Below are 23,123 nucleotides of genomic sequence, written 5' to 3'. Positions count from 1 at the left end.
ATGTACATAGAGTTTAAATCTCACGGACAAAAATTTTCATTTCGAATTTCCAAGTTTCTGGCAAATAAATTAAAATTATTCTTTATGATTTATTTAAGAAAAAAAGAAGCAAATAATACTTTAATATTATTCATTACAAATATTCAGAAGGAATTTTTGTGTAGAAATTGTTTTGTCTGCCACAGAGGGAACAAATTGAGGGCCAGTCAATTTGTGCAGTTTTAATTCTGATATTTACTGTATATCTTAGAAATTAGATAATGAGATTGCAGTTATTAATTCATGGGTTTGCATTTGTACATGTCAATTGAAATGATGATCACAGTGAATTTGGTGGAAAAGCTACCAATGAAAGCAAGACCCTGCTTTTTGTCCAGGGAGTGAAGGGAGCCACTGCTGGGAGTGGGCATGGCTGGGTCTTGTGGTGATTTTGGTCATTGCTAGAGTGTCTCTGTGGAAGTTTTCTTACTGTCTGATGAGCTTAGATAATGATATTTTCTGTGAAAATAATATTGTGGTTAATTATTAATAATGTTGCACAGTGATAGTATCTCATACATCTTTTATTAGTATTTTTGGAATTGTTCTTGGTTAAACCAATTTTTTTAAACTTTTTGAATCACTGCTAAAAATTATAAGAATAAAAAGATTTGCTTGAAATTGTTAGGGTTATATAACAGGTTTCTGATCCTTAGAACTTCTGAAACAGTTCAATGAGAAAACTTTGAAGTAGGCTTGAAATATGTTTTAAATTAAAAGTCTCTAAGTCAAAATGAGGTCAGTTGTGTGCTTATTGAACAGCATTTGTATGGATAAAAGACAAAGCAATCAGGGAAAATGCACACTCTTTTTTGTAAATAATGAATTCTTTCATATTCCTAAACTAGTGTGTCTGCCTCCATTTTTTGTGTCTAAAAAATTGTGCATTTGTTTACACTGACCAAATAAATCTAATACAATCAGATTCTAAAAATTACATGAAATGTGGGCAATTTATTAATTTTTAGTGTTACTTGAATGATCTCAATATTTTGTCTATGTTTTAGATTAAATATTATTATTAGATTAGATTTAGATTAAATCTATGTTTTAGATTAAACATATTTTGCTTGCTTATTGGTTTTGTATTGTACAAATGCAGATTAAATTTTGAAGTTCTGCAGAGCAGACTTTGCTTTTGCACTTTCAGTGCTCAGAAAGGCTCATTCCCCATCTATAAAAAAGCTTCCAGGCTTTTGTGGTTCTAACTTGGCTAAATACTACATCAAACAGCACAGCACATAAACAATGGCAAAGCACTGGCTGTGAGTTCTCAGCTGGCTGGGCAGGAACTTCTCATTTCATACATCATTCAAAACTTGCTCCAGTGATTCCACCCAGGAGGCTTGAAACAGTTAATGGGAAAGAAAAACTTCCTTTTGGGTTGGGGTAGTTTTTCCCCTCTTCTTTTGCCTGTGCAGAGTAACAGAGCTCAGTTGTTTGTTGTGTGCCTTCTTCTGGAAAACACTGAATTTGCTGGAAATCAGGGCCATTTTGCAGGGGGTGCAACATTAAACCCACTGACTCTTTCCTGCCTTCTGCTGTGTCCTTCACTTGCTGAACCACAGCCCTTTGTATCTCAGCTTTACTAAAAATTTCATTTAGCAGTTTATGGACTGTATTTTCATTTTGGTAATGTAAATAAGTTATGAACGAGCAGCTGGATATCTGTCTCACTACAGAAAGGATATACAGCATTAGGAATGCCAGGGAATATAATTAATAGAGTTCTTAAAACCCAGATCTGTGAAAATTCTGGGTACAGTACGGAGTAAAGCAGGATTTTGCTGGATGTAGAGAAATATTAAATTCCTTAAAGTTGGAATTTAAAAGTCAGTGATTCAGAATTTGACCTAAATCACACCAGCATAAAAGTAGAATTATTTCATTAAAGCTAATGGGATTTTCTGGAATTGAAGTACTGTAAATAAATTCAGTATTTCTAGGTAAGCAGTTTACTTGGAGACATCTTCTTAAAAAGAAAAACAAAACCAAACAGAAGAAGTCTGAATTTTAATTTTATACAGCAGTGCTACCTTTTTTCTCTCCAAAGCCTAGTGTAAAGTGGCACTAACTTTATACTTCAGCACTGGACAGTCACATCTGCCTCACTATCAAAGCTACCTATTCTGCAGGACAACAATCATCTTTATGGCTCTAATTCTTTAAATGTCTGTATCTGCTCTTTATTAAAAAAAAAAATTAGAAATTTTTAATCCCCATCTTTTACAGATGCATTTTGTTAAATCCTGACTTTGTGTACAGGTGTGTTAGGATTACCTGTGTGGAACACAGGAAAAGCCAGCCATAGGGTGCTCAGTGTTTGTATGCTGCAGAAATTCGCCAGAATTAAAAAAAAAAGAAAAAAAAAATCACCATAGAATTTATGAATTTATTTTGGCAACTTATTTTACAGCAGTTAATTATTTATATAAATGAGGCAGAATTATTGTGAAAAATACAATAAAAAAGTTCAATTAAAAACCTAAATTATAAGTTTAATCAGAATCTTCAGCAGCATAAAACCTGATTTGCATATAGTCTCACTGAAAAATGCTTTCTGTAAGATGAATATTGCACTTTTGTGCAGTCTCAGCTCTATTAGTTATTTCTGCTGCATAAATGATCATATATCATTTTATCGATGGCAATTTTCTCTGCAGCTGCAGTTCCTGGAAAAAAGAAATCAGTAGCTCTCTACCTTTATACTGAGAATTCAGAAGGTTCCTCTTTTTTGTGTATGAGCAGCATTGAATCAACACAAATTAGAAAATCCAGAGTGCTCCAAGAGAAAGCTGTCCCTATCCATCCATTTCCTGTTTAGTTACACTGAATTGTTTGCCTGCCACCATAAAAATCACATTACTGCAGTAATAGCAAGTTTCAGAAAAGCTTTCTTGTTATGAATAAAAGCACATAAATCTGAGTATCAACCATAACAGAGACCAGGGGAGGTTGGGGTCATGAGAGACACCTCAGGGGAACTGATGCCACTGACTGTGGAGGGAAACTGCACTGGAAAACTCCACCTCACTTGATGCCACTTTGTTTGGAAAGAGAGACAAGGTCATGTAAGAGAGAATTCAACCCCCAAATGGTGGAATGGCACTGGCTAAACTCTACAAGAAAATTGCTTTTAGCACCACAGAATAGTCAGAACAGGACCTGCTCCTCTATATTCAGCACAGTCATGTCTTCAGATTTTGAAGTGGTTTCATTTTTTGACGCTTTTTTATCTTCCTTCTCATGCAGTATCCTCAGGCTTAATGTTTAGATCTCAGTTATGTAAATGTATATTTATTGAGACTGAGAACTGTGAGTCAATGGAGACCTTGTTCCACAGATGCCTGTAGAGGACTCTTTGGTTGTACTTGTGATAGGAAAGTGATCTATTTAAGAAAAGTATTTGTCTAACAATGATTTGTGAACAAAATAAGCATAATTCAATAAGTGAAAAGTACATCTCTATATTCATACTTATGTGAGAGGTTTCTTACTTCAGCATGAAAAATTGCTCTCCAGTGGTTGTGGTTTTCCGTAGCAGAACTCCCTGCATTCATTCTCCGAGGAGGAATCACCAAGGAACACTGATCACTACCACCTCCATTTTTTGTCCAGTGATGTTCCATCACTGCAATAATTCCACAGCTCCCATAGATAAACTGCTGAGGAGGCGAGAGAGTATCACTCTCATCTCTTTTCATCTGGCAGCAGTGCAGCAGGCTTGGTTGATCAACGTCTGTAATGAGGGCTATAAGAGAGCACAGATATTTGGATCAAAGGGTAATCTCTCTCTTTTATGTAACTGCAGACCCTCACATATCACTAGATTATTCTCTGCACTTGCTGTAAATAATTCTCTCCATCAGAGCTAAGCACTTTGCAACCATTGCCTCTAAATTATAAGATCTACACCACCTCCACCTCTGTGCAGCTGCCTGACCTAAGGTTGCTTATTTTCACTCAGCTCCAGCTGCAGATTTATGATCACAGGATAACATTTTCTCTCAAGGGAACATTTTTCTTATCAAACAGAATTTGTTTTTTATTCAGCATTTCATCATCACCCATTTTTATTACTATACTTTGGAAAGTGTGGTGAAAATATGAACTTTCTCTGTTTATTCAATGAATAGCTTACAGCTGTAGCATAGGGAGCAGGTGTAATTTCCTCTGGAGGAAATTCCTCTGGAGGAGTTTCCAACAGAATCATCCTATCCAGGTCATCCATGCTCAGCTGCCTCTTCAGATGACCTCTGACATGTAAAGTGGAGAATGGACACCCAGCCCCAAAATCTTTCTTTACAGCTGTATCCATAAAGACACCTGAATGCTGTGATATAGAATGTATAGACATTCAACACCTTGGTATCTAAAGCACTCAAGGTTGTGCATTACCCTGTGACCCTGACTTGGAGCCCACCCCTGTGGCTGTACAGCTGTGGGGGCTGCAATGAGCACAGTGCTGCAGCTTTCCATCTGATGTTACCCCATATGGCAAAGGAATGTAGGAAAGGAGAATTTGTGAAGGCCCATGGAGTGGTTTCAGAAAATCTGGAACTCTATTTTAGCCTACTTATATGGCAGGATTACAAACCTTTAGAAAAAGAATTAACTCCATTAGGAAAAATCAAGCACAAACCAGCTGTTGGTGTATGGCCAGTGCCGTGGAACAGAAATAACCTTATCTGTCTGAAAACTGAGACCTAGCAGGCCTCCTGGACTTCTGTGCCTATTGCAGGTTCAGCATTCCTCAGAGGTGAACAAGGTACTTTTCATAGCTGAGCTTTCACTTTGCTGATTCCATAGGAGAAGACAGTTTTACAGTGCCTTTCCAGGGGGGGTGTTGGAGGGGGAATGACCACAGCAGGAATGAGTCCTGTGCCTGCCTTTCCTTTGGTTCTATTCTGGTTTTCTATTCTGTTTGGTTCTATTCTGTTTCACACTTCACACACGTGGTATTGCTTACCCTGAGCTGTCGGCCTCTGCCATGCCCCTGGACACCAGGCTAATTTTCAGTCAGGTTCATTGTAATCATCACCTGCCACAGTGAATTTTCTCCAAATACACCTTTGTGTCAGGCTTTGCTGCTCAGTTTCAGATGTCATCACCCTCTTGTGGTAGGCACTGTGATAATGAGACAGGTAAAGGGCAGAGCAGAAATTCAAAGGGTAATGAAAGGAGTGAAATGCAGAGCTTACACCTCACAAAAGGAGTAAGGCAGCCACTGTTGTGACAGAAGGAATACACTGACAGGCCAAATGGAGATGAAGCTCTTAGTGCTTCAGCTCTAGTGGGGCTGAGTGACTGTGATTGCCAGTGGTCTCTCAACTCACCTCTTACTGAAAACAGATGCACTTGGTGCTCCTGCTTGAGTCTATTCACACAAGGGTCAGTGTGCATGGAGAGGAGAATTCTGCAAAATGCATACCCAGAAAGGGTGCAGAGTCGTTTTTACAATAATCTGGGAGACAGAATACAGCAGGGACAATTTTGTCACAAAGAGGAATAAATTCAGAAGAAGCACAAAGAATTGCAAATTCTTTAAACTGAAACCAAAGAAACATTTGATGAGTTGCAAAGAAAAACAGAATGTGCTCAGAGAGCAGAGGTTTAGCTGAGGTGAAACCAGAGATGCTCTTCTCATAGAATTGTTTAAGGATATGTAAGAAATGAACTTTAGAGCTTACTCCACAATGTGCTATTTAGCACAGATCATGTAGGGAGGGACAAAAATCTATGAAGAGAAACATAATGCTTGCTTTGGGCATCTCAATGAGTGTTTTAAATCACACTCCATGGATGGAACATGAGCTTTTAACTGAGGTTCATGGAATCCTAAATAACACGTCTCAAGTAGATTAAAAAATACCAGGCATACGGATTAAAAAATTTAGCTGGTTAAAACCCAAAAGGTCTGGTAAGACAGATCAGAAGTAGCTTTTGAAGTTAAGTAAAGTTGACAACATACATTTACTGAGTTCAAATGGCAAATGAAAAACATCTACAGTGAATCAAAAGGAAGAGACCCATCTTTCATATATAATTGAAATACCTGAAGGTGCAATGCTCAGACAAGAGGAAATAAAAATGCCAAATGTAAGGGATATTACTTGTCACTTCACACTACCAGATAACCAATATGGACAGGATGGAAAACTAAGTCATGAACAAATTTACTTTAATATTTCCACATGTGTAAATGATGCTGAATTTTGCTGATTGAGGTGTTAATGCCATAATTATTTTTTTCCTTCTTTTGTTTGACAAATTGTAACTTTGTGCCACAGTGTGTGTCTGTTAAGCTTTGAGCTGGCAGAACATTCTAAGCCACATGCAGTGGCAGACAGGCTTCACATCTTACTGAGGAATAACAAGCCATAACTGACTGCACAGCAATGCCTTAATTTCTGAGTTTGGGACTTTTTATTTCAGCACCCTTAGGATTTTGTGCCTGTCCAAACTTTGTAACACAGGAATAACACAGCCTGTGAGGTTTCCTCTCTTCAAATGACCACCAGCCAGCAAGCTATTCTTTCAAAAGAATACTCTGTAGTTTTCATCTCCCCATTTTCAAGCGGTTGGTTTTGAGCCTCAGGTGGCACAGCAGCACAGTTTTGTCCTTTTGGAGGGAACTCAGACTAAACCTGCACAATCCAGAGCAGTGGAGGGTGTCAGGAAGGTGCAAGTGAGCCTCCCACAGAGCTTTCCAGGTGCTGTGCTGGTGCTGCTGGCTGGATGCCTCTGCTGAGCTCCATGGACAATGAGATTTGCACCACCAAGAGCTCTCCATGAGCTGAGGAGCATTGCATGAGCTGGTTTGTAAGGGTCTCTCCTGCAATTGGGAATTTAGACACAAAACTCAGTTCCTGTTTCACTGCACATTGTCATACCCTGTCATGGATGCATAAAGGGAACTGTTCAGTGTCTGCCTAACAAGTGCATTTCTGGGTCTGCCTGTGCTGTCACTGGTGCCCAGTGGATGATGCCACCTGATTCAAAGCACCTGAAAGTTTTAAATGACACAGCAACTGGAAGAGCAAAATGTTGGACAAGACAGGCTCTCTAATTATTAAAGTGGTAAATGTAATATTTTAAAATATTAACAAAGAATGGAAAGGGAACAGATAAAGGGAGGAAGGAAAGATTTAGTCTGGATAAAACTCACCCTAGAAGAGCTGAAAAAAACTTTCAAACATAATTCAAGCTCATGCGTGAAATACATAACTCATGTGCCCATGAGCTATACGAGCTATCAAAACAGGAGACAGGCCAGCTGCCTCTTGAGATGAGTCTTACACACTGTCAGTTGAAAGGAAAGGAGATTTTTCTTTTCCACATTCAGAATACATCCACACAATATTTAGCTGGTAGAGGGGACAGGTGTATGTAAGTTCTGCCTCAACTTCATCATTCTTTTTCAGCACAGAATCAGGTCAGACAATTTTAAAAGTTTATTTTCATTTAGTTAATGCAATGAAATTTAATGTCATACAAGTTACTCCTTGAGTTTAGACATGCTTAAATTACTTACAAGCAGACTGATTTTATCTGTCAGTCAGGAATCCATTATAATTGGTAGTTTGTTCATATTTTTAAGCAAATATCAAGTAGAATCAGAAGTTCTTCCCTTCAGAGATTAGTTCAATACGTCTTTGATATTTCTGATTGTAGAACTTTGTGTTGTTAGTTAGCATGCAATTTCACATTTCAGCCCTCTGTAGCCTGCCACTGAATTCTAATGGAGTCCAACTAAAGCATTGAAGTCATGATAAAGTACTAAAAGAATAAAAGTACAGAAGTAGTGAGAAAAAAATGTCATAAACTTTTGCCTGGATGTTCCATAGCCTGTGTCCTGGTGTGAATTGTGCAGGGTGTTGTGGTTGGTTTTACTGTCCCTTGTCACAGAGAGAGAGGAGGAGATTCCTGTGATTTCACAGTTCAGCAATCAGAGAATAGCAGGGCAGACATCAGCTGCAGACTTTCTCCCACAAAAACACTGTCCCATCAGCCTGGATGCTGATGATGCAGCCAGCATGACCAGACACTGCTGGCCTGCCTTTAGTGCTTCTTCAAGACTGGATTATTAGAAATGCTTGAGAAGCAGCACATGTACGTGGTCTGGCAGAAATATTCAGTAATTTCCATCTTGATTAGAAGGGTGGAGGTTGCTCCTTACAGAGGAGATTGAGCAATGTCTAAATCTGTCAGAAGAACACACAGAAATACATTTTATGTGTTTTGGCTTAATTTTCATGATATCAAACCAGATTTCAGACAACACAGAGTACTTACATACAGGTGACCACAAGCCAAAGGTGATCCATGCTCATATTTATTAATTTCCAGAGATTTGGTCAGTAGGGACTGCAAAAGTTGCACAGTAAACTTTAGGCAAGATAACACTGAGCTTGACTGAAAAGCTGCTGAAAGATCTTCAGAGTAATTTCTAATGGTAAGGGACTGTGTAAGGAAAATTTCAGTTGCTTGTAAATAAAAGATGGAAATAATTCAAAGGCTGAATTTGACCCTAGCTTTTAGAAAACTGACAATAAATGAAGCCCAACCTAATTTGTGGTGTCTTATGAATATATATTTTGCTACACTTGTAAGTAATGAGAAGCAAAATGAAGTTTATCTTACCAAATGTTTTCTTTCCTTAAGAACCATCAAAAAACTTAACAAATATTCTTAACTGAGAGGATGCTAAGAATGTTCAGAAATTCTCACATTCTGAGAAGAGGAAGTCTTCAGGCTTCTTCCTCTGGGTGTTCCAGATTTGACAATAAATTGAACTCACATTCTTATGCGTAAAATCATTGTGAATTTATTATTCTACTGTTAACTGCTGTCTCTCACAATTTATGACAGTTTCAAATGTTCTGTTTTGAACTTGAGTGGATTAGAGGATAAATGTTTGAACAGTCACGATTTAAGTTTTCAAACACTGTCGTGTAAGAATTCAACATTTTTCTCTTAAAGTCAAATTTTTTTGCAGTCCTTATGAGCCTCAAAAATAAATTCTTCAGGAGGAAAAACTTTGCTTTGAAGATTTGCAAAAAAAACATTGGCTGTATATTTGTAGTGTTCCATACAATGGGCTTATGACTGGAACCATGCCATCCTTTTTTCCCCAAAGATACAAAGACAGAATGTTCATGTTTTCCATATACTATTTTCCTCTTTTCCTACCTGCCTGTCTCTTTCTATATATGTGTATTTTAAGAACAGATTTTCAAGGGGGAAGGAGTGGGGCAGGACAAGGAAGAATTATCTGGAAGATATTATTGCCTTTTTAGAATCAAGGGTTATGACCACAGGTATGAAAATAAGGAGGAAACAACTACTGGTGTTTGCTTCTCTTCTGAATTAAACCAGATGTGTTTAAACAATCCCATTGTTTGGGTTTATTTAAACAGGGGGGATAATCTGCCTTGATCAGCAGAAGATCCAGCAGCTCCAGCACTGGGAAGCTGTAAAGCCATTTTAGCATCCCTTGCCTGTGGTGATTTCCAGCTCTCTCCCCAGAGATCCTGAGCTGGGACACAGGGCTGGGCTGGCAGGGAGGCATTGCCTCCAACATCCATGCAAAGTTATTTAACAGCATTTCTACACATCCTCTCTGTAGCATCTGTACAAGCATCTCTGTGATAGCAATCCTGTGCTGCCCAGCAGATAATATGTGCTTTTAATGAACCAGTGGAGATGGGAATGGGGAGAAAATCCCTTCTGTCTGCACTGAATCTAAAATTTTGCTCTGCACTTTTTAAAATACTAAATGGCTCTGTGAGAGCTCAGGAATTGCTTTACAAAATTGGCTTTTTGGTGTGAAAAATAAGCTAGCAGATAAAAAACTTTGTTGTTGTTGACAAAATCTGTTAAAAAGCTGTGGTATATATTGAGAGAGAATGAAAAAAAGACTCACTAATTTTTTTGGTCAGAAGTCAATGTCATTAATCTACTCTCAGGGTCAGCTGGAAATGTGAGCAGAAAATAAACTCCTGTAACATAATAAAAATTCTGATACTACCTTTCCTTGTAGCATTTACTGTCTCAGTTGTGACTGATATGGGAAGTCACAGTTTGCATGTATATTAAAAAAATGTGATTTATCTCAACTTATCTCAGAAGTTTCTGTGTAACTAGGAACTATGGAACGAAGTCTTAAAAAAACCCCTTGCTCTGGAACTTTCCAGGAAGCTTACTCTGCTATAGAATATGTTTTATCAATTGGAAGATTTTTTCCTTTGTCTTTTATATTTATTGTCAGGAACAAGCAGATGAATTGGATTACTTTAGCGGGAATGACCAGCCAAATTGGATTAACCTGATGAACTGATAAAATCCTTTCACATTGTCACAATGCCCAGGGATTCCTTCCTGACATCTCTATTTCTATTAACATCTTCCTCCTCCTCATTGTGTGAGATGCTGAAATGTTTTTCAAATTGTGTTGTGAAGTGATAAGCATATGGGAATTTGGGTGGTGTATGGTTAAAAAGCTTGATGACACTTGCTCTAGGATATGGGAAAAGGTAAGGGTCTGTTTCCTTTGAATCTCAATGTTAAAGAATGCCAGTCAGCTCTTCCCTGTTCACCCCTTGCTGTCCGTCCTCCCTTCAACACACAGCAGGACTTGTTTTCCACCTCTGACAGGTCCTGGAGCCCTAAAATTCCCTCTGCTTAAGATCTGGCAGAATGTCCTTTTGCTGTTCTCACTCCTGTTTAAGGAAACTCGTTACAATTCAGCAAGACTCCACTTTCTCCTGGAGTTTTACATTCCTGGCCAGTGTTAGAAAGTTTCAAATCATTTGAGGGTGAAATTTAGAGTGTGCCAAGTGCCTTGGGCACATGCACAGGTGACAAACCACAGGTGCACTCTGTTCCCAGTGAGAAGCACCATTAAGTCAGTGGGCTGCTACATCAGGCACTGAAGTTCTAACACTGCTTGTTAAGGACACCAGTAACAGCCCCAGTACTCTCAGTGGTGCACACCTCTCTGAAGTGACTTTAGGAGTTGTTCCTGGGAAAGACATGAAAAACAATCCTATCCTGGGTTAATTTGATTTTACCTGCAGTGATGTGACTTGAGAGGTAGGAAAGAACTGGGAATGATAGCAAGGACTACACAGAAGTACAATTTTTTCCTGCTTCCATTAGAAATGCTGTGCAAAACTCAAAGATACTATTTACAGAATATTAGCCCCTTTTGTTCATTCTTTGCTGTCTCAAAGGCATTTCTATTATCCATTCACCTTTGTGTTCACTCTCTATTTCACAGTTTTTCTGCAAGGATGGGGCCTTTCACAAAAAGACCTTCCTCACAATTCACTCTTATAACACAAGGTGAAAACTGATTTTCACAAATTCATATTTAACTCATGCCTAGACTGAATTAAAACTACAGAAGGACAGTGAATACATTTTAATGTTTGCTTCCATTCATAGTAGTCTAATGGGATCCATGAAAGTGTTTGAGGTGTGAAACCCATAACAGGTTATTGTGCTAAGTATGCATTGCTCCTGTGACTATCTCAGCCTCATGCTTAGGCTGCTGGTTGTTAGGGGACTACAGTTTTTGTCTCTGCTCTCTGATGGACTCATTATGTTATTTGTCTTTAAATAATGTTGAGAATTTAAATATAATTAAAATTTGTTTCACATTGTGAGCTAGTTAACCATCTTTGTTACTGGGTTCTGGGCTTAGAGTATGGGATGTTGAATGTTGCCTGCAGCTTACATATAATTTCTTTTTTATAAGTCAAACCCTTCAGGAGCACAAAGCTATTTTAGCAGAGTTTCAGTGAAAGCTGTTTGGCCAGAGGGATTTTTCACTCCCACATGTTACATCCTTCCATAGAAGTACAGCACTGCCATTTCAAATTGTCTGATGTGTCTCCTATCACTGTGCAGACTTGTCTCTTAAATCTGTTGTCACTAAATGCTAGTCTGGAACAAAACCTGGTTCCACAAACATCCTGTACAAAGAAAGACTAGTTAAAAAGTAGTATAGGTAGGAAGGGACACAGATCTTCAAAAAAGTTAATTTTGACCAGACTAATCTACCTCCCAGTGTACACAGCCCAGTTTTTCTTCAGCTATTGAAGGCCTCTATTGGTTCTCCTACATTGACTTTCCTTTGCTCTTTACACTTTTTTTTATCCTCTTGTTTCTCTTCCTTTGACATCACCTTTCACTGAAGTACCTGCAGATCCCCAGTTCCTCTTTGCCTTGCTGTGCTTTGAAGCCAGCAATCACTTTAATGACATTGCCACAGGATTTGAAGGAGCACTAAGTTTGTGCCAGGACTAAATTGGGAGGAGCTGTTAACCCTGCAGAGAGGCCTCGAGATCAGCATCGGGGTGAACAGAGAAGTGCCAGATTTTGCAGCTGGGACAGAGCAGCCCTGTTGTGTTTGTAACTGGGAAATGCTCTCAGGTACAGGGTGGGACTGCTGGGCCTGTCCTGTCCAGGACCAGCAGCCGCACTCGATGATCCCGATGGCTCCCTTCCAACCCAGCATATGCTATGGTTCTGTGAGAGAACAGGGCTGGGGGATGGACAAAGCACATCTGGCTTTAGGACCAACTTGTAAAATGGGTTGAGAAGCCAAATCTGGACAGATTTGGACAAGACTGGAAAGCTGCTGGGTGTTGCCTATTGTTATAGATGGATAATGTGATGGTTGGCTCTCACAGTTAGGAGATGAATATTGTGTATATGTTAAAAGAAGTTTAATTGATATGTTATTGTGGTTTGTTGTTTGGACACACTCTGCTCTCCCCACTGGCCCCTCTCCCTGCTCCGTATTGTTGCCAATGGACAGCCTTGGCTCTCAGGGACATGAGGAGGGTGAGCATGTACACACACCCCTAGAACAGGGGAGGCGTGCTGCTAGGGAGGCAGGGCATGGCAGCACCTCACCTCCAATCAGGGTACAAGAAAGTCGTGTCCACCAATGGACGGTGGAGAAGAGATGAGTGACAGACCTGGGGAGGGGCCAGGGTTGGCTGCCGCAGCTCCAGGGGTATAAAAGGAGGAGCAGCCATTTTGTGGAGGTGCTCATGGCTGCCTGGTCACCGGCTCCTGCTGCGCTGCCCTTTTTCCTTATTCAGGCCTTTGTTGTATTTTGTTAAGGCTTTTACTAAACCTTTTAAAATTTTTAAAAGTGAGCATCTCTCACACCTTCCATGCTGATCCAGTTGAGTGGGTGTTACTGGTTTAGAGGCACTTTACCTTTCTAACCTGTTTCTCTTTAAATTTCTAAATTTTAAAGTGTTGGTTGAAAAGCAAGGTACTACGTTAGAAATTGGAGTATTAATTTCATTATACTTGAGTTGGATTAAAGCTGGGTATTTAGTCTCTGCCAGCTGTCTTCAGCCACCTGTTTTTCTGTGAATATCCCATGGTTAAATTGGTTCTCAGGAAAATGAAATGAGCTGTCCCTGCAACCAGGCTTTGATGGAAACAAAATAAGACTTAAACATACCTGGTAGGATAATATTTCCCATACTCTGAGACATAAGTTATTTTCCTCCTTAGCTTATTGACTCAAATCCAGTTTGATATCTATTTCTGTGTATTGCATTGTTTACATTATTTGTTGGCAAATAATGGGATTATTTAGATAAAACAAGCAAATATGTTTTATGCAAGTTTCCTGCCAGTAAGGCCATGTAAATGTGACAGGTACTAGACACATGATTTTCTTTGGTTGAGATGAAAGGAAAAGCTGTACAAGTAGTTTCTCTCACCAAGCAAAAGTGCAAAGAAAATATTGCATTGCAGTATTTTAAAAACATGTAGAAAACCAACACTCAGAATGTTGCGGATTTGTCAGTTTTTGCGAGAGGTAACTGACTTTGTTTTTGCTGAAACACCACAGGAGCAAGAGGTGAAAATCCAGGTTATTTTCCATTTGCTCCTGCATGTTTTCATAGACCAAATGTTAGATGGAAGGTCAAGTCTGGTAGGGAACAAGTAGATATTATTAAAGAGAATTAAACAATTTAAAAAGAGAGAGATCCAGCTGGCAATTTAAGAGATGTTGTTTGAGAAAACAGTGACAAGGCTATCAGAGGCTGAGAGTACATTGTTGTCTTTATTTGTCTTTATTTGCTAGTTTCATCTATTGCTTTATTAAGATAGAAATATGGAAGAAAGAAATGAGATAGGGAGTGTTGTGGGGGTTGTAACACAAGATTTTTGAGAGGAAGGAGACACAAACATAGTGATGATTTGGTTTACATAGGCTGCTTAAAAAAATGTGGCTCCGAAAAAGCTCTGATTGGTGAAATGAGGAGGAAGGAGGATTGGAAGATTAATTAAGCAGTAGTTTTTATGTTTATTTTCCTGAGATTACTTTTCCAGTATTAAAAGATAAATGATTCCATTAAAGAGGGACAAAATAGGGGAGAAGAAATGTCCTGGCAGACCAACATGCTTTTGCAGTACCTACTGCAGCTGAATTGCTGTGAGGGGAAGCTCAGGCAGTCAGCAGGACCTGAAGGCACTGAGAGAGCCCAGGCAGCAGAGATACAGGAGAGAAGCAGGTATGAGTGTTCAGAGAGGTGGTGTCTAATTCTGATATAATTCACATCAGTTAATGGCAGAAACTGCTCCACAGGAGTCAGAGGAATTTCACAGCTTAAAACTGGTGGGGGGTTTAGGACTTTTGACTCCTGGTTGAAAAGAACCCCTGGAATTGAATTTAAAGAATAATGATGAGTCACACTTGGAAATAGTACTGTGGATGCCTCAGGACTGGCTATACAATATTCTTTTCCTGTTTATTGTGATGATGACCTGAAACCTGCACAAAGCCACTGTGCAGCATTGGTAATTAATGAGGTTAGGCTTTAGGAGTTGTGCTGGTTTAATTGTTACTAGTTTGTTACATGTGATGGGGCAGCAGCTGGGTCGGGGAGCCTCTGTGGAGAGCTGGAGCTGCTGATACTCTCTCTGATTGTTATCTGATTGAATGTTCTGATATTCTGATGTTTTCTGATATTCTTGGGGCTGAAAGTGCTAGGGCACCTGGATACAGCAGAAGGGGGAATTAGCCCAGACAAATCTGTAGGTTACAGGACAACAGTCTATACAGGAACTGAAAACACTCATGTCCTCTAATGCCATCGTTATTACAGTGCTATCCAAGGTAATTTTTGTTGGAAGAAGTAGGAACAATTCTTATTCTTAGGCTGCCTGCTTCTTCATATTATAGAGGGTTCTTGTAACCTTTATCTGAATGTTTTCAGCACCTCATCTGCTTGCAAAAAAAAGACTTTTGAAATTCAGTGAAGTGGAAGCCTTCAGGGTAATAAATGTTCACAAGTAGAATCACCTGGGAATGTTCTGTAAAAGATTTAGAGGTTTGCTGTTACAAAATTGCTGAATCCCCTAAACTGAATCTTTCCTGATCCCAGACTTTGGACAAATGCAGGATGGAAGACCTGGTCAAAATGAGAGATAGGAAAAGACATTCACAAAATGGCTGTTATCAAGAAAGAAAAGGAGACAGAAAATTGTCTACCTGAGAACAGCCAGGCACCCAGCACTTAAAATACTTAGAATTTCTCATATGGGAGGCTCACATTTTAATTGCTGCTCCAGATTAATAGCCTAAATCTGTACTTTTAATGTGCAAGATGAATGCCATGGTGTCTGAGCTCCTGGGTTTGTAGTTATTCCTTCCCTCCTTCATTAGAAATGAGAATTTTATCTTTGACACACATGATTTTGTTAACAGCATGAAAACTCGTAGGCAGCTGCAGGTCTCTTTGCAGATACAAAAACACTGGCAGAGCTGAAAGAGGAAGATGGACCTCACCTGCAGAAAAGTGGCCGCACCAAAAATACACTGAATTACATAGACCTGAGGTATGTCATCTCAGCCAAAACAATTTTAAATCAGTGTGATTCTAAAGCTGGAGTTAATGCAGGACTAGATGAGCCAGAATTTGTAATGCTTGTAGCATACTCAGCCCAGACTGGATGGTCTATTTTTAGCACAGATAGAATAGTTTTCTGTGACATGATGTTTCCAAAACAACTCATCTGAAAGATGAAGCTATTCTGTAACTCAAATTACCAGTAGGGAAAAGTCTGTCAGTTCATAAAAGGTATAACTTCTGGACTCCAAATTATATGGCTCTTAAGGTGACTGAGTCTATTCCTTATTGATTCCAAAGTGTCCTCCTCTACAAATACTTGGATATTTACACTTTAGTGGTGTATCTCTGATAAAAAAATGAGATGAACATTTCTGCAGTTTCTCTTTTGCAGCAGGTAAAATCATTAATCACCTGCAGTACTCTCCTACTGCAGCACGCCTGGGGATAATAAACACCCGTTAGAAACCAACAGCAACACACTATTCTCTCCTGAGCTGTATTGTTCCCTGTAATGAAAATGTTAGTCAATAGAGGATATTTTACCCCATTGAAATTCTTTTCTATTTAAGCTGTGAATTTAAGGGTAATGGAAAGTGTTCAGGTGATGGTTCTATAAACTCACGTGCTCTGTTATTTCACTGCAGTCACCCAAAACTGTTTTTGCTACTTCTGGCCTGTTGGACAAAGTAAATTTTTCATGCAGCTCCCACATCTTGTCTGTCCTCAGAAAAAGACAAATATAACTACGAGGATGGGGACTCTTGTCCATGGGGCAGAGAAATCAGTCTTTCAAATTATTCAACTACCAGAAAGCAAGCTGAAAGCAATCTAACTAGGCTATTTATTTTTATAATTTAGTTTGATGTGGGAGTCACAGGTTCAAGTAAATACTCCAGAGTGCTGTTGATGCATCCAAATAATCTTCCCATGTAGTGTTTTTCTTTTCCTCTTTAAAACAGAGAAAGTGGCATTTCCTTACTTAAAAAAGACTGAAAAAGTAATTATATCAGTGAAATACTTCAGGAGCATGAGGCTGAAGAGCAGCATATTTCTTCCATTCCAAAACTACTTGCCCCAAGTTTATTCCATTTAATCCCACTATTTGTTTACTAGATTTTATTATCATCAATACAGTTTGCACAAAATTACATGGAAGGCCCCCTTAAATCCTTTCTAAATCAGATCCTGCATCCTCTGAACAGTACTCGGTGAAACTAAGGTCCAAAAGCAAACTAAATGAGGAAAATCTTGGCAAAATGTGACTAGAATAATTTTCAAACCAACTCATATCTACAGGGTGATGCTGATGGTCACAGGGTGAGCGAAACAGATATTCACAGCAGTTAAAAAAACTCTGGTTATCAACAGAGGGTCGGCATGTTAGCAGTGTATATGCCTGGATGTAGCTCAAGTTCTGTGGGAAATAAAACTCTAAAGACAATTGTTAACACATTTTGCTTTACACCAGGGCATGTGAAGGCACAGCCAATTACACCAGGATCACCTTAAATTGTACAGAGTTCCACGACTGAGTTGCTTCCCCTTCTCTGTATCCTCTGAATGTTTCTTGTTTTCTGGTAACCACAAAGCTTCTAGGGAAAGTCTTCACATGTTAACAGCTTTTTTTCTTTGTACCAGCTGCTAAGTGATTTTCTCATTATCCTTTCAGTAAAGCTCCCTCTTGCTATTGTCATTTAAATGGTTCGCTTCAGACACATTTTAATGTTACAAATCATTTTCTTTCCTTCTTTGTTTCTATTAGAGGGCAGTGTTTTCCCTCTTTTCAGAAAATAATAATACATCTTTGTTGTCACATCAAGTTGCCTTTAAAGGCCAGAATTTGATGAAAGTTGGTGAATTCTTTTTGCAGTAGGAGTAAGTGTAGCTAAAAGAATTAAAAAAGAAAAAAAAGTAATAAAGACAAAATATTAAAATACAAAAATGAAATTATACACTTTTCAATCTGTAATAATGGGGTAATAAAAGTTAATTCCCTCAGTGAGCTTAGCTAACAAAAACTGGCTCTGGACATCAGGTGCCAAAAGAATCTTTGCTGTTTGCAGCTCTGGCTTTTTCCACTTAAACTTGTAGGCACTGGAAATTCCCAGCACCTGTGTTTGGTGTGAGATATGGATTCTCTTTGGGACATCACTGTTGATCAGTGACTGCACAGCACTGGGCACTCTCTGGGTTTTTTAGGTCAGGAAGAGGTCTCAGAATCATGCTTAGTACCTTTTATTTTCTTCCTCCTGCAGATTTAAGAGCATGAATTTGCTCATTAAACCCTCTGTGTCTATAATTTTGTAGCAATAAATTCTGAGGCCTTAAAACTGTATGTGAAAAGTTCATTTGGAGAAATTTATCTTTGCAAATTGTTCACCTTTTTGTAGATTCACTGGCATAAATCAAGTGAACTGTGTATTTGTAAATGCTGGTTGGTTTTAAAAAATTATAATGTACTTTTGTTAGGAAATTCTAAGGGTCCAGGACTAAATTACAGTTTTCAATGCTCTTTACCTTGAAAAACTGATTCTAGAAATACTTTACAGTGTTCTGTGATTTGCTTTTCCTTTCATCTAATTACTTTTAACATACTTGTTCAGAAAATGGAAAATATTAAACATACAGTATCAAGATTGCATCTCAGGCAGAACTAATAATTTCTAAAAACTTTAATTTTACTATAGATATATTTCTGATGAAAATTATTACATTCTTCTGCCAAAATTATATGTCCAGGTTCCCTGCTTCTATTTTCTTTTGGCTTTTCTTTTTCACTCATGAACAAAATGAGATTCAGATTAAACCTATAGTGAAAAATAATCTTTTACTTCTACCTCCCAGTTCTATGCTATGGTGCAGAATATTAGCAAATTTCTTTCCTTGCCTATTTATCAGGCCAGATTGTATTGGTTAGAACCTTTATTTTTGTCAGATTTCATTTTCTTTTAAAGATATTCTGTCTCTAGACAAAAAACCTCCAGTGTAGTAAAGTATTTAAATTGTTTTGGGAGCTAAAATGTGGACTACAGGCAGATTTCAGCTGTTATAAATCTTTTTTAGCTTCACAAAAGTGAAAGGTTAGGTTATTTTGAGGTACCATTCAAAGAATGTTTTATATGAGGAATAGAAAGATGAATTGTTTCCAGCACATAATTTTGTATGTATAAGTTATTTCTCTAGGAGCTGTCCACCCTAACCCATTAGTTCTCTGGGTAAGAGAGGTTACTCTGTTAAAGGATCAATAAGGTTTGCTAGCAATGTAAAGCTGTGCAGGGAATGTTCAGCAGTGCCACTCTTTAAGCCCCTTCTGAAGCCAGGTTCCTTTGGGGAGGCACTGGAGCTGCTCGTGCTCCTGGCTGCAGCAGAGCCCTCATTTCCCGTGGGGAACCAGCACCCGAGGGTGTGTGTGTGCCACAGGGTGTGTGTGCATGCAGCAGGCACATCTTCCCTTCCTGGAGGTTCCTGCTGGCATGGAGCTGACACCCTTTGCTGGTGCAGGGCACTGCTCTCTGCAGGAGAGTGTTTTTACAGGGCCCTCAGTACATTAACAAGCATTGACTGTCTGGAGCAGCCTCATCTGGGATCACCACCCACACCCCTCTGCTTTTCTCCTCTTCAGGAGCTGTGTGGTAGCTAGCCCTGTTTCCTCCTGTCCCAACTTGCCAAATGGGGTTTCAGAATTTACCTTGGACTTGTTCTTTTATTGCATCTTGTCAGAGGATCACTGGATGGCCACCAGAGCATCTGCAGCCCAGCTCTGCCTGGATGCTGTGGCACTGGCCTGCCAGGTAAGATTGCTGCTTGCAGCCTCAGCTCCTGGGCTGTCTTCCCTTGTGGAACAGCTGTTTCTGCTGCTCCCTGATATGTCCATTAGCTGTTTCCCAATTGTATTTACCCTTGCTGAGCATAAATTTTTATCTTTGAACTGCAAAGTGCATGTCAGGTGCAAGTGGGTCTGTCACACTTGTAGGAGGGTACTGGTTGATTCTCCTTGCTGATTTACCACTTAAAATGAGTTCCATTTGCTAGAGGATGCTTTGCTACTGAACTTCAGGTTATTGAGCAGTTAGATTACCTCTGAAAAATATAGGCTGCTCCCTTGACTCTGTTCCTGTTTGTTTGGAGTAAAACATGGATCGTTTTCACCCACCCCATGTGAGTGGGAAGAATGGCTCTTTGGGGAGCCCAGCAGAGGGTTCTGGGTGGGAAGAATGGCTCTTTGGGGAGCCCAGCAGAGGGTTCTGGGTGGGAAGAATGGCTCCTTGGGGAGCCCAGCAGAGGGTTCTGGGTGGGAAGAATGGCTCTTTGGGGAGCCCAGCAGAGGTTGTGCTGGGGAATCCATTCCTTGCAGGTGGCTGGGGACAGCTGCAGGTGAGCTCTGACCCTTCGGGTAAGAAAGGGCGAGAGGCTGTGCCAGCTGAGGACACTCATGGCAGGAGCTGAAACCTCAGACTTTCTCCTGCTTGATCTGTGAGGGGATAAAAATCTAGAGTTTGCTTTGTTCAGGCTCCCTCCTTGGGAAGGGCAGCTTGGGCTGTTTCTGTGTGATTGCACCACAGATAAATTGTTTTATGGAATGAGACATCTGGGGCTCAGCTATGGGAAACCTGGTGTGAGTGGGGGAGACACAGGGACCTGTCAGGCTTCAAAGGGGCTTCAGCCCCAGCAGTGACATGCTGCTGTGGTGTGAGTGTGGCTCTGTAACTGGTCAGACTGGGAAGTTTCCTTAACAGGAAATTCCAAAATCTAATGACCAGAACAGAAGGAAAAGGAAGGGTTTTTGTGTAAATTTATTGAAGTCAGGAGGGACTAAATGAGAGAGAGAGATGGAAATCCTACAACTACAGTCCAGAAATCTCTACAAAGAGAAGACTGAGCAGCAGGAGGAAAGTGTTGTTAAAATAGAAGTGTTGGAGTGAGAACAAACTGGGTTGTCATAAGGAGTTGTTGGACAATTGGTTAATTAATTCTTTAAGCTGGAAACAAGGACTCAATAAGTGCCCTATCCTAGAAACTGTTGTATAAACTTAGGCCGTTTAACCTTCGTTTCACAAACTCAGAATCTTACACTGAATTCATATTTGCTCTTCTTCAACAGAAAGAGTGTAGAGTAAATTCATCTAACTCAGTTTTTGACTGTAGGACATCTAGAAGAGTGGGAAATACGGATTTGAAGAAGCATAAGAAAATATCTGATATCTTTAAAAGGAACCACAGGCACAAGTGGGTTCTCATGGAACTCCCAAGGAGCTTCAGCATTGTGCTCTGGTGCACAGATGTTAAACCTGCTGTGTCACTTTGAAAAACTGGACTGATAATCACTGACCTTTGTCATTAATCTGGCATTTAGAAAACTCTTAGACTTTTAATACATGCTTAAATATTAAAATGCTTTAATTTACATATTTCATTTCTGCATCTTGGTTGTGAAGCTGTTACATTTAATAAGCTATTGACATCTAGAGGAAAATTCAAATACATCCAAATCTGGCCTCAGTTGTCAGTGAACCTATAGTTGTTTCTTTTCTTCTTGGAGGATGATATAAACTGTAGATGAAATTGTTATTAATAACAGATATTTGCAAGAGTGCAGGATAGGAGTTGGTTGCCTTGTTAGGTCCTGGCTGAGAAAATGTTTGCTATTCATAAAATTGCTGACTTTTAGTAGGAGCTGGAATTGTCAGTGATTGATCTTCAGATTGCTTTCATTATGGGGCTTCCACATAGAAAGATCACTGTGTTTGGTTTCATTTTTTGCCTTTTTGCCAAGGAAGGTGATTTATAATGTTAGCTCATGAATAATGGCCAAAATAGATTGTGAAGCTCAGAGAACTTCATCCTCAGAGTGGTTTAAGCTCAGGGCACACTGAAGATTGACATTAGGGTAAACATCCCTGTGCAATTCTTCTGTACTGTTTAAATGTCTCTCTTAATTTTTTTTCCCCAGTGATAAATCTCTCTGTCAGGATCTCTCCCATAAAACAGTATCACTGAAGATGAGTTAGCTTTAAGAAACCCCACATTTATTATCTGGATAAATATTTAGCCTATTTCAAAAGAGGGATAATCTTTCCTCTGTTTGCTGAGAAAATGACCATTCCCCTCTCTTTGAACTCTTTTAACTGAACAAGGGCTACATTCCTTCACAATTTCTTAAGTATTAATACTTAGTTTTTGGAGTATTTTTCATGATATTTCATTGAATTTTTAATGGTTAGTTGAAATACAGCTTTGTGAATTCTTCCTAGTCCATACATTTTATCACAGTAAATTTATCTGTAGAAGATTTGAGACTTTAATACAAATAATTGTGGTAGTATCCAGCTGAGTTAATTTCCCAGTGGATTTATCAAGAGGAGTAGATCACATCAAAATTAATTACAAAGTCTTCTATAACTTATTTAGCAAAGCCTCTGCTTATTTGCAAATAACAATTGAGGTACTATCAATAATAGGACAACCTGAAGTCATTGAGAAAAACTAATTAAAAATTTGTTTACATTTAGTAACAGCGGTTCAGATCAGAATTTCCTTCTCAAGTGATAATTCATTGTCAGATTTTTTTCTTTCATATGTTAGCTAAGGCATGCAATGAATGATTCAGGCTAATTCAAACTGCTTTTGAAATTCACCAGCAGCTGTAACCAGGGTAACCTGTAATTCTAATCTTAGTTCACTTGAAAGTCTTAAGCTGTTTTTATCAGGTCTTGTGGTGAACTCTTCCTTTATATATCAAACATTCATTTAATCAGTGAATCTTCTGTCCAAGGAACTGCAGCACACAGTGGGTGTTATCTGTAGATTGTAACTGTTGAGGCTTTTGAGATGTATTGTTTCTAGTTAGTTTTTCATTACATGCAAGCAAAGCAGTACAATATATTAGTATGGTAATTGACTGAAAAAATATATTTTCCCATTGCCCAAGTATGGGAAGATAAAAGCCAGAAGTTATAACATTAGATTGGAAACTGAAACACAATAACTGGTACATTCAGAAATGCAAATGTTTCCCCTGCTCCTTCTCAGTGGTGTGCTGGGCCATGTGGGTAATTCCTTGTGTCAACTCAGCTGAGGGGTGGATGTGGCACACCAGGAGCACACATTAGTGTGGGTCAGCACTGAGTGATCAGTGATCCCATTAGTGTGGGTCAGCACTGAGTGATCAGTGATCCCATTAGTGTGGGTCAG

The 23,123-nt window shown here is 39.2% G+C and overlaps 1 long non-coding RNA gene across 1 annotated transcript in view; it reads left to right on the top strand.

Moving 5' to 3' along the window:
* Positions 1 to 13,114: 13,114 nt before the first annotated feature.
* LOC117244375 overlaps positions 13,115 to 23,123 on the top strand; it is a 12,141-nt gene continuing 2,132 nt past the window's right edge. The window contains exons 1-3 of the long non-coding RNA XR_004497322.1: positions 13,115 to 13,531; positions 14,438 to 14,591; positions 15,825 to 15,918. This is a non-coding gene — a long non-coding RNA (uncharacterized LOC117244375). The remainder of the gene's footprint in view (positions 13,532 to 14,437; positions 14,592 to 15,824; positions 15,919 to 23,123) is intronic.

The sequence above is a fragment of the Parus major genome, chromosome 4A, assembly GCF_001522545.3.
Source record: "Parus major isolate Abel chromosome 4A, Parus_major1.1, whole genome shotgun sequence".
Lineage (NCBI taxonomy): Eukaryota > Metazoa > Chordata > Aves > Passeriformes > Paridae > Parus > Parus major.
The sequence above is the reverse complement of the archived record's forward strand: the minus strand, read 5'-3'. Positions and strand labels throughout refer to the sequence as shown.